This window comes from Hyla sarda, chromosome 1 (genome assembly GCF_029499605.1).
Source record: "Hyla sarda isolate aHylSar1 chromosome 1, aHylSar1.hap1, whole genome shotgun sequence".
Classification (NCBI taxonomy): Eukaryota; Metazoa; Chordata; class Amphibia; order Anura; family Hylidae; genus Hyla; species Hyla sarda.
Window position 1 is genome coordinate 114,712,350 of NC_079189.1, and position 12,631 is coordinate 114,724,980.

The following is a 12,631-nucleotide window of genomic DNA, read 5'->3' on the forward strand; positions in this document are numbered from 1 at the left end:
CACAGGAAAATTGTTTTAAGTTCTTCCTCCTAAAATATTGTCTTAATGTCTTACCAAGATCATGTATATAAAAATAGTCCAGAATGGGGTGGAAGTATTCTCCCATGTTTATATCCTTATGGAATTGCCCATTCTTGGAATCATGTGATGTGTAGTTGGTTAGAAGGGGGCGGGAGTGTATTTAGCATTCCACATTGATATGTCTATAATTAGATAGTGCCCATCTTTATATCATAAGGTTCCTCTGTATAGAGTGATATGTAACCTTTTTCTTATGATATTCCTAACCTAGTAGCTTTTGTTTTATTTTAACAAGTTACTTACTACTCACATGTATTGTTCTACTATATGTAGTCAATTAACAAGGTTATGATGGTTACTAATATATTTAATTGATATTAATTTGGATATATCATTGTGTTTATTACTCATTTATAACCTTATAACCAATAAATCTGCATACTTTTATAATTCCTGTGTAAATAGGAGCTATGATCTTTCATCGCATGACTAAGGGGGCATGCCCTTGAAATGCCGTCGAGTCCAAGGTGTCGAGCAGATGGAAAATCATAGCTCCTATTTGTCCGTTATCAGCTTTGCTCCACTTTAATTTAAATGAAGTTATGAAATGAAAGTCTTGAAAATTTCTGAAACGAGCTTCTAACCGTGATTCTTTTAAAATCATGGACTTTGCTTAATACATTGTCTCAGCCTACTGTGTGTTATCCAGGAATGTTATACTACCCATATACCTTGTTAATACCTTGTGTCTAGTGATGTAATATCCAAGGTGTATAGAATCCAACCAGGCCATCAGGAAAGTTGTTCAACCAACTTGATCCCTCGTATGGAGTCATATAGATGTTGTTTCTGTTACATATGATTGTAAATATTGGTCCACATATTGGAACAGATTGAAGGTAATGGAGCCTATACCAGAAACTATTCCTATTTTATTACATTTATTTGAGGATTGGTTCTTTATGCTACTATCAGATAAGTATGTGATACATTGAGATGCAGTTTCACTATTGTTGGAACATATTTCATCCTCCTGGGTTGTGATTCACAGATTGAGTTATTAAGGTGGGAGGTGTTGTTGGTGTAGTTTCAGTATTTCATAAGCACAAACAGCAATGCAATAAAAGATAACAGGGTTGTCTCGGCAGGAAGGGGATTCACAATACGCAGCTTGGGCCGCTTGGGCCGTGAAAATAACACAAAGATATAATTATCCATCTGATCTCCCAATGCTGTTATGCATTCTTGAGAAAAAGGGTAGCCCCCAAACATTATGAATGCATACCCAATAAATGCATTTTAGCTTCTAACAAGTAACCTTGCTCTCCTCTGTCAAGTAAGTAAACTTATAGGAAGTTCTGAATTCTATTTAACCTCTTGGGGTCAAATGACATACCTGTAAACCCTGGCAGCCTGGTACTTGGTACACCAGGACTTACATGTACATCCTGAATCCTGTCCCGGATATGAAACGAGCACAGAAGCTGCACTCCTTTCATAGACCACTGTCCTGGATGACATCAGTGATACCAACAATTAATCTTTTAGATGTTGAAATCAATACTGACCACAGCATCTGAAGTATGCAAGGGGGTACAAGTGCAATGTGCCCGATAAGTAAAAATGGCCACTAGAGCTTTTCTCACCCTCTCTCGGCCATCTGCTGTGCTCTTTGTCTTCTGGCAGACCAGAGAAGAATATCTCAATTAACACTGATGAGAGCTATGCTTAGTACTGATCAGTATTTGCAATTAAACAATTGCAATACATAGTTTCCTATAGGAACTTAAAAAGTGTAAAAAAAAAAGTTTGCAAAGTTTCTATGAATGTATGTAAATGTCAGATCTATTAAATTATAATGTTAATGATTGTGTACAATGAATGGCATAATAATAAAAAAAATACCAAAGATATTGTCATTTTAATTGAATTGACCCACAAACAAGTAAAAACAACCCCCCCCACAAGTTGCAAAATTGTGTGTTTTTCCAGTTTCCCACCATAAATAAAATTTTTGATTGCGCTGTACATTTTACAGTACAATAAAAGGTGTCATTACAAAATACAATTGGTCCCGCAAAAAACAAGCCCTTTTATGGGTCTGTGGATGACAAAAAATATGGGATATATCTATATCCTATTGGGCAGCTCTGTTATAAAATGCTTATTTGGCACAATCACCTAACATTTCTAAATCTAAAAAGTCCACATGAAAATATAAAATCTTAGAAACATGAAGTACGGCATTTCAATGGATGTGATAAGGTTATTTCCAGTGTTCAAACGATCAACAAAATAATAGTGTTCATGTGCAAAATAATCAGAAAAATTCCAGCAGAGGATAAAATGTTATAATTTATGACAGATTAACCTTTGTGTGCTGCTGTGAAGGGGCAGGACTGAACAGTCAGAAGAATTTACAAAACAGAATAACAGCTTGGTTCCATAATGTAAGGAACTGGAAATGTTGCAATAAACCTTTTAGGTGTTTATTGAAGATTAATAATAGATGCACACTAACATTTTACATACTTCATGTATTACATTTGTTACATTTAGTGTTGAGCACGAATATTCGCAATGCAAATTTTTATTGCGATATATATATATATATATATATATATATTCATGTTTTTTTTTTCTTCACATATACATTTTTATGCAAATTTTTATGCACATTTTTCATGGAAAATTTTGCATGGAAAACAAGGCGAATGAACATAGCAAATATGCAAATTTCACAAACATAGGACAAATAATCATCAATACGTCCACAAAATATCACAAATTCGAACATGGCCCCTGCTTCTCATCACAAGTTACAATTCCAAACATCAGACATCCATATTTTGTAAAAGTAAAGAATTACACTCCCTAATGTACAGTATGTACAGGAACAAATTGTTACCTTTATGTAAAAATATGTTTTATGTCAGTAAATACATAGTCTAATTTGGGTCTTAAGGACATCCCAGCAGCCATCTATTAACATAGCCAAATGAGGGCTTGTTTTCTGTATGATAAATTGTATTATTTATTGCATGCATACATTGTGCAGTGAGGCACACATTGCATATTTCTCACCTATGTTTAGTGGGTGAGAAGTATGCCTTGTTATTTGCAATGTACAGTAGTAGGATCTTTTGCAGGTATCCATGCTCCTGTACATAGTTTCCATAGTATCCTAAACCTATAGCATAAGGCACAAAGGAAAGAACATGCAGTGGCAGGGACTCCTGTCAAATGGCAGGTGCTCCTGCTCCTCTTCACTCATCAAGTGGAAAGGTGTATACAGTACATAATGTCATGTCGCTCAGTTAACATTTTTTTGGCAAGGTGGAGCCCAACTAACCACTAAGTGGCTCAATACATTTACTGAACGCAGTAAATGTGTACTGAAAGGGGAGGCATACAGTGTATGCATCGCTGTTCAGTGTACAGAAGCAGGGACTACAGTAAAATCTGGGCCAATTTGCATGGTGTCAGGCACTTTGTAATATGTGTCTTGTTGTCAGGCTGTTTCCTACTTTTTATGACACTTAGGGGGTGATTATCAAAACCTGTGCAGAGGAATAGTTGACAAGTTACCCATAGCAACCAATCAGTAGGCATGGCTAAGCTTTCTGAGCTATGGCCTGTTAACACTCTGCAATGTACTTGGCATACAGCGATTACTACTGAGACATCTGTTTATCAAGAAGTTGTATTAGCATTTGACCAATCCATTAATATATACTGCAACAACATTAACAAAAAGCAGGCAAATCATCTTGTGTCCTCTACTTAATGAAGTCATATATGAAGGAAAACTAGAACATTTTTTAGACATATTTGGTCTTTTTATTATGCAACTGACCTAAATTTAGAAACTGTACTCTGTATTTGTCAAAAATAAGACTATATAGTAATATTTCAGGCTTGAGGAAATCTTTAGATTTTCAATAAGAATCTACTAATGTACATTAAAGGAAGAGTACAAAGTAGTTTATTCCCTTTCTGTAGTTCATGTACTTATTGATCATATAGCCACCTTGTATCGATTGCAGTCAGATCCAAAGAAATATATTTTAGATACATGTTTACCTGCAAGTGTATCAGTAAGAATGCTTACATATTTATTACCCATTTCGCAGATAGAGAGAGAGAGAGAGAGAGAGAGAGAAAGAGAGAGAGAGAGAGAGAGAGAGAGAGAGAGAGAGAGAGAGAGAGAGAGAGAGAGAGAGAGAGAGAGAGAGAGAAAGAAGACCAAATTGAAAAATAGTTTTGTAAGGAGATATTTGGCATAACTGGTCACTGAAAGCCACAGATGCTGTGGGAGAACAAATCTTACATTAAATGGGTTATACAGAATTAGAAAAATTGAGTACATTTCTTTAAAAAACATTGTCACACTTGTGTGTGAAGTTGCAGCTCAGTTCCATTGAAGTGAATGGAGGCAAGTTGTAATACCGCACATAATCTGAGGATAGTTGTGGTGCTATTTTTGAAAGAATTTAATTCTGTTTTTCTGGATATATCCTTAGTTGCTTATTTTGTGACCAGCGTTTAACCCTCTCATAAAAATACACCATGTATGAAAGATATGCACTCAGGTACTATAAAGCGAGCTCAGGAGATCAGTTCACTTCATGGACAACGGGTGTCATTGTCTCCTGTTAGGTGTTTGATCTGCACTCCTGGCCCATAATGTGATAATGGGGTTCTGTTTGGATCCTATAGCAGATGGCCAATCCAACAGATCAATGCAATGCAATAGCTTATAAAAAATCTCCTAGTTCATTAATGTAAAAACAATACTTTTTTACAATTATAAAAAATGTTATAATGCCCCCCTTCTAATTAATTTAACTGGTTAAATACACAGATCAGATCACTAAATTACGCTATTCCCTGGTGTCTAGGGGTCCCATCACTGCTTGTGTAATTGTCAGAACTATTAAATTATGATGTTACTGATTCTGCACAGTGAACAGTGTAAACACAAATCAATTACACCAATATTGCGGATTTTTTTTGTCACATCACGTCCCAGAAAACATGTAATAAAAAGTGATCTGCTGCTCGGTTCCAATTAGCTGATTTGGCCTTGCCGAAGGTGGAGCGTCAGCTCCTCTATGCTAAGCAGCGCTTTTATAAAATAGGTAACAAAGCACACACTATGCTTGCTAAAGGCATGTGGGAACGAGCAGTGGCCCAGTCCCCCTCTGCTCTGAAAGACCCTTCAGGGGTGCTTCACTATCATCCCGATAAGATTTCCCAACTCTTCTTTGACTACTACTCCAAGCTTTACTCCTTCCCTTCTCAACTCCTGTCTGCCCCGGACAAGCGAGCCGCAGTCTTGGACTCTTATCTCTCACGATGCAGTTTACCGACTCTCGGAGTCTGATCATGCTGTCCTGAATGCTCCTATTACTTTGGAGGAACTGACTGATGTGCTTAAGATTCTTCCTGCGGGACGCTCTCCGGGCCAGACGGTTTCACTTACTTGTACTGCAAGACTTTTTCTTCCATCCTTCTACCTAGGCTGGTTCCCCTTTTCAACACTTTCATGGGGGGGGGGGGGTGAGGGGATCCCACAGTCTCTATTGTATTCTTTGATTACTTTGATCCCTAAGCCAGATAAAGATCTTAATGATTGCTCCAGCTATAGGCCCATTGCTCTCCTTAACTCAGACCTCAGGCCTTTTTCAAAGGTTTTGGCGGCGCACCTTTCATGTTATCTTCCCTCCCTTGTCCACAAGGATCAGGTGGGATTTATCCCCTGTCATCAGGGGGGTGACAATATGAGGAGAGTTGTGGGTCTTATAGATCTTCTCAATTGGAGGTCTGAACAAGCTTTGATTTTGAGCCTGGATGCCGAGAAGGCCTTTGAAACTAGGTTGGCCTTTTCTTTTTGCTACCCATCAATGATTTGGTATTAAGGGGAACTTTCTTACAGCACTGCGGGGTCTATAATCTTCTCATACGCTTCCTCATACTTCTCCCTCTTTTCCTCTCTTTAATGGCACTCGACAGGGTTGCCCTCTCTCCCCCCTGATCTTTGCTTTGTGTATTGACCCCTGGAAGCCCTGATCCGGGGGGATCGGGACATATCCGGGGTGTCCATCCATGATAGGGAATTCAAGATCTTCCTCTTTGCTGATGATGTCCTCCTTACTCTCACCAAGCCTCTGGTCTCTCTTCCTAACCTGTATAGGGTTCTTCAGTCCTATGGTGAGGTTTAAGGGTATAAAATGAACCTTTCTAAGTCTGAGGCACTGCCCTTAAATCTCCTTCTGTCTCCTCCCTCACTCCTCCAGACTAACTTCTCCTTTAAATGGTCATCTTCTGCAATTAAATACCTGGGGGTTCTACTATCTCCTTCTTACTCATCTCTCTATTCAACTAATTTTCCCTCTCTTCTCCAAGACCTGAGGGCTCTCATGGAAAAATGACGGTCCCAATATATTTCTTTCTTTGGTCGCATAGCGGTGGTCAAGATGACCATCCTCCCTAAATTGCTCTATTACTTCGAGACTCTACCTGTGAGGGTTCCGCTCTCTGCTCTTCGCTCCTTTCAATCTGCTATATTTCATTTTATCTGGGATGCTAAAAGTCATCAACTCCTGATGTCAGTTATGTTAGCTGGCATGTCTAGGGGGGAGGCTAGGAGTACCAGATATTACTAAATATTATTGGGCGGCCATTTATGACATTTAGCTGCATGGTCCCCGTATCATGCTTATAGTCGGTGGATGGAGTGGGAAAAACTATGGCTTGCCCCGATCCACCCGAATGCTTTCTCCTCCCCCCTACACTTCCTTAGGTCCATTGTTGGGTACCATGTCCTTTTCCCATTATGTCTGGCAATACTGCTCCCGGAAATTTTATATTTACTCTTCCTTCTCTCCCCTTCAATCCTTTCTTTATCATCCTGCTTTTCCCTCTGGCTTGACTTCGGGGATGGTTTGGGAGTGGGGCTCTTGGGGTGTCTTTTAAAAATTAAATAAAACCCGACTATCCCTCCCCAATGCTGGCGTTGTGGGGTGGGTCTAGGTTTTGTTTATCATATTTTCTGGTCTTGTCCCCTCATAGTGGATTTCTGGAGAGTGGTCCAGAGGCTATTCTCTGCTGTACTGGAAGTCTCTGTCCCACTGGACCCCTTGTCTACCTTTTACACCTTTCTTATAGGGGCCTACCAAAGAAGCCATTCAGGCTATTTATGAATGTGGTTCTTGCAGCTAAAACGTTCATCGCTAAGTACTGGAAGAAGACTACTCCACCATCCGAAGCTGATCTTGTTGCTCGTGTGCGTGAAATTTGTTCTCTCGAGTCTCTCACTGCTTCTCTGAATGAAGCTACACCTTTATTTCTTGCTGTATGGGAACCTTGGGACCGTTTCACAGATAGGATACTTTACAGCTCTTTTTGCTTCCTCGTATTTCCTCCCTTTCTTCTACTTCTCCCAATACTTTGGTTATGTGTCTTGTTCTGTGTTGGTGTGTTCCCTACTTTGTTGTTCTTATGTGTTTTTTGATGTTTGGGGCCTTCCCCCTTAAGGTTTGTGGTTTCTGTTTGCCCTGACTGCCTTTCCCTGTCCCCTCCTCCCCCGTCCCACCCTTCCCACCCTCCAGCTTTCTACAGATAAGCCCCTGTATATGTTAATATAAACAGGTCCTGCCCAATTTTAGTTGGGGCTTGGTGAGCTGGGGGCTAATGATGTCTCGTAGCCTTTTGGTGGTTACCATACTGCTTTCTATGCTTTTGACCCTCGGGTCCTTTATGTCCTTGTTGTCTTTTTCATTTTTTATTGTAAAATTACTTAAGAAAAATTTACAGTAAAAAAAAATGTAACATAAAAAGTAATCAAAAAAGTGATACCGTTAAAAGTGGAAGCTCATGGCACAAAAAATAAACCCTAACACAGCTCTGTAGGTTGAAAAACAAAAAAATCTATAGAGGTCAGAACATGGCATTGAAGTTTTGGCTTTTTTTTTTAAACCATAAAATGAAAAAATAAATAAATATCCCGATTTTACATCATTGGAATTGTACTGACCCATAGAGTAAAGTTAGCATGTCAATTTTATTGTGAATGCCCAACATTTTTTTTTCCATATATATTTTTTTCTGGCTCTGTATATATGAAAAAAAAAAAAGTACAATTTGTCCTGCAAAAAAGGAGCCCCAATACAATTTTGTCAGTGGAAAATGTAAAAAGTTATGGGTCATAGAATGTGGGGAGGGTCATCAAGGGGTTAACGCTCCTCTGTGGTCACTCCTGTCTACCAGACTGCAGCATAAAAACAGAGAGGAGGGGGTTACAGAGCAACCCATGAAGAAACCCAGCACAGTACAGCAGACTCATAGGGGAAGTTAATGCATGGTGAATGAGGGTAGGCTCATTGCTTGCCTTGAACATGCCCCTTTCTGAGCAGTCGATTTCAGAATGAGTAAGTAACAGAACCAAGATATTTTTGAACCAAATACAGAAGCTAGACACATAAAAAAGACATGTAAAGAATCTGCATTACCAAGTGAGTAACATATATAAGCATTTATGATTTTTTTTCTGTGATATGACAACTACGCTTTAAAGTAAAAAAAAAAATAATAATAATAATATATATATATATATATATATATATATATATATATATATATATACATATTTCCCCTCAGGAGCCTTTGAGATGACATTGTCATAGTATTATACCCTTCAATCACTCACAGTTTGTGGCTGAGTCTTACAGGCTTCAATACATTGCAGATTTGGTGGTGTTGCATTAATGTAGGTCCAAAAGGCTATAGGGGAGCCCCCTCCTGTCAGTTGCTGTTGGCCATGGTATTTGAAGAATTAAACTGACCTTGGCAGGTATGACATGAGCAAGGCTGTCAATCACAGTCAGACTCATATAGGCTCAGCATCTAAGCATACAGCACACCTATGACATAAATGAACATCAATGAGTACTAATTACATTCCTGTTGTGATGTACATTTATGTCATATAGGGAAATGGATAATAAAGCTGTTAATGTTGCATCACCTATCTTAGGATAAGCCCAGCCAGAAGGAAATGGGAGGAAGGAGATCAATATCAGCCTCTGGAGGACCCCAAACATGTGTGAGACAATAAGGCAAAGGCAAGTGTGTTGTTCCCATTGTTTTTCTTTTATAAACAAGTAATACAGTGTACAAGCTTCTAGTAAGCAATCCTATAGTTAACATCTCTACCAGTCTCTGCACTTTTCAGTCACTATGACAATTCAAAAAGTTTTTGAAATGACAGTGACCCTATATGGATAAGGATTCCATTTATTTTCTTAAAATCTCAGCCTAATTATAAGGAACAAAATGTGTTCTCCTCTTCCTGACATGAAAACAGATCCTATACATGCAAACCTCACAATTAAGTAGAGAAAACTCCTATTTTTTTCCCTTAATAACAATAACTAGCATAATCCCAGATTACCTGAAATCATAAATGTTTTCCCATCTATTTATAGACTGCATATGGTGTAAAATAATTTACCAAGCTTCAGGAAGTTGATTGTATCTGTTAGTGGCTTATTATTACAGCTTGATATCACATATTCTGATTATGTCTATCAGAACTGTTAACACTGATAACTACCATGTAGCTGGAAGAGTAATTTACAGCTGTTGGAGGGGAAACAAATAACCAAATTACTCACAGTTCAGTATTATTACTTTTGTAAAATAGTAGAGGTATTTCCTCGGACAAACACTCAGGCATTTTTATACTAGCACATTATTAACATTTGTCTTAAATGAGAAGAATGGTAACAGTTTTTATTTATTAATTTATTTTTATACTTATACGTACCCCAATTATTTAATTGAGCAGACAGAGTCAGCAAGTGACTCCGGTCAGGTCATTATTGGACCGTATCCATTTTTGTTGCCAGATGGAAAATGCAGCAGACCTCAATTTTCAGTCCAGCAACAAAAACGGATACTGTCCAAAAATAAGCCAACTAGAGACTCTAGCTGACTCTGTCTGGCTTATTGAAATGAATGGGGTATGGCAGGGATACAGCAGCAGCCAGTTTTTAAATTCTGCTACTGGATCTGGCTAGTATTAATTTCTTTCAGTTTTAAATTCTAGTGCTTCAGGCTCTTGCCAAATGAATAAATTAAATAAAATGTAGGTCTTGTTAATTGAATAAAAGGTAGGTCAATTCCTGAACCCACATCAAATGAAGTAAGTCATGTCACGTATGGGCAGGAAAATGGTGTACTTCTGAACTCACCCAGAACCCCTGTCCCTGCCTGTTATGTCCCTGACTGAGTGCAGGATGTCTCAGGTTAAAATAACAAACAATACAGTAAAGGTCTGTGAGGAACAGTCAGAACACAATGGGTTAACATGCACATGATGCTAAACTTAGGGGAAGACAAACAAACAGTAATGAGATAGTCAGAAAGCTGAATCAAAAAGCCAAGAGGACAATAGAAGTACCTAATTGTGTAAGAAACGATTAACCAAATGTCAGAGCCAAAGTCACAGAACCAGAAAACAGAATCAGATACAAGCTATAGCTCGCAACAGAGTAGACCACTCTTTCACAGGCAAAGTCTGAGAGTCAACTAAGAGATTCAATAGCCAAGTTGCAGGATGTGTCAAAGAGGACACAGCATTAATCAGATGTCCATAACTCTTGATTGACTAGGGCTTAGCCATGGCTATGTAGGATGCTGCAGCCCGACACTAAAAAGGTTTTAACCCTTCATGCCAATGCAGGTCGAGTTATTACAGGTTAAATGAAATAAAATGTTGGGGGCTTGTGGTTAACCACAATATTCAATTTCAATTAACTTCTTCCTTTGATATGGGTTCAGTAATTGACCTAAATTTTATTGAATTGATCTATATTAGAGATGAGTGATTTTTTAAAAAAATTTGATTTGGGCGATTCGCCAAATTCTTAAAAAAAATCGATTCGATACGAATAAATTATTGGCAAATTTTATCAGTATTGTATTTCAATAATGTGTTTAATAAAGTGTGTGTGAGTGTATTTAGTATTTTTTTTTCTCTTTTTGTTTAAAATTTTTTAGATAGTACTACCACTCCCAGCCTGGAGCAGACTGTTCCATGATGGGAGTAGTAGTACCTGTGCTAATAGACAGCCCCAGGTGTCACTCCTGACACCCACTGCAATCGTCCTGTATAATGTATAGATGCGGGCGGCTTTCTCGCATCTAGATAGGACAATCGCAGTGGGTGTCAGGAGTGACACCTGCTGTGATCTGTCCTTAATTGCAGGTACTACTGCTCCCAACATGGAGCACACACTGCTCCATGCTGGGAGCTGTAGTACCTGCATTAATAGACAGATCACAGCGAGTTTCACTTCTGACACCTGATCCAATTGTCCTGTAGTGTATAATGTATAGGTGCTGGTGGCAGGCCGCTCTTCTCTGGCCCCACTGTAGTATATTTCCCGCAGAGAGCTGTGAGTGGCTAGAACCATCTGGCCAATCACAGCTCTCTTTGGGAAAAATTAATAAGTGACGTGAATTCTATTCACATCACTGGCCGGCCGGAGTATAGTGCAGAGATATGAGCGCAGGAGAAAGTAGCTTTCTCTCTGTAATAGATTGGATGATCGCAGGAGTCAGGAGTGATACCTGCTGTGATCTATTAGTACAGGTACTACAGCTCCCATCATGGAACAGACTGTTCCATACTGGGAGTAGCAGTACTACCTAAAAAATTAAAAACATTTTGAAAAAAAAAAATAAAACACACACTTTATTAACCTATTCAGGACGTATGCATATGCCCTGCATCCCGAGTCCTTAAGGACGTGTGGCGTATGCATACGCCTGTGGGAATTCCAGTCCCCGCCGCTAGCCGGTCGGGGACCGGACGGAATGATTTCAGCAGGCATCCCGGCACATCGCCCAGAGGGTCCTGAGGTCCTCCCACCCATGTCGGCGATCGCAGAAAATTGCATGTCAATTCAGACATCCGATTTTCTGCTATTCCAGGCTAATCGGGTCTCTGGTGACCTGATCACCTGGAAAATAGTGATGATCGGAGCTGTCAGGGATAGCCCCGATCATCCTGAGGGCTAGGAGTGAGGTTGCAGTGCTGCGATCTCCTCCTATCCCCTGCCATTGGTCAGAACTGGCAGCCAAAGGCTGTCTGGGCATGCTGGGAGTTGTAGTTTTGTAGTCTGTTACAGTGGTGCCCAAACGGTAGCCCTCCAGATGTTGCCCAACTACAACTCTCAGCATGCCTGGACTGCCCAGGCATGCTGGGAGTTGTAGTTCTGTAACATCTGTCCCTTCAGATTTTGCAATTTCCATGACATTTTTGAAAATTGCTGCTCTACTTTGAAGCCCTCTAATTTTTTCAAAAAGCAAAAATATGTCCATTTTATGATGCCAACATAAAGTGGACATATTGTATTTGTGAATAAAAAAAATTATTGGGAATATCCATTTTCCTTAAAAGTAGAGAGCTTCAAAGTTAGAAAAATGCAACATTTTCAAAATTTTCATGAAATTTTGGGATTTTTCACCAAAAAAGGATGCAAGTAATGCCGAAAATTTTCCACCAAAATAAAGAAGAATATGTCACGAAAAAACTATCTCA

General features: G+C 39.1%; 1 protein-coding gene across 1 annotated transcript in view; it reads right to left on the reverse strand.

The window, feature by feature from the left end:
• The window catches only part of TENM3 (teneurin transmembrane protein 3), a 2,657,329-nt gene that overhangs the window by 2,255,484 nt on the left and 389,214 nt on the right, over nt 1-12,631 (reverse strand). The window lies entirely within an intron of this gene.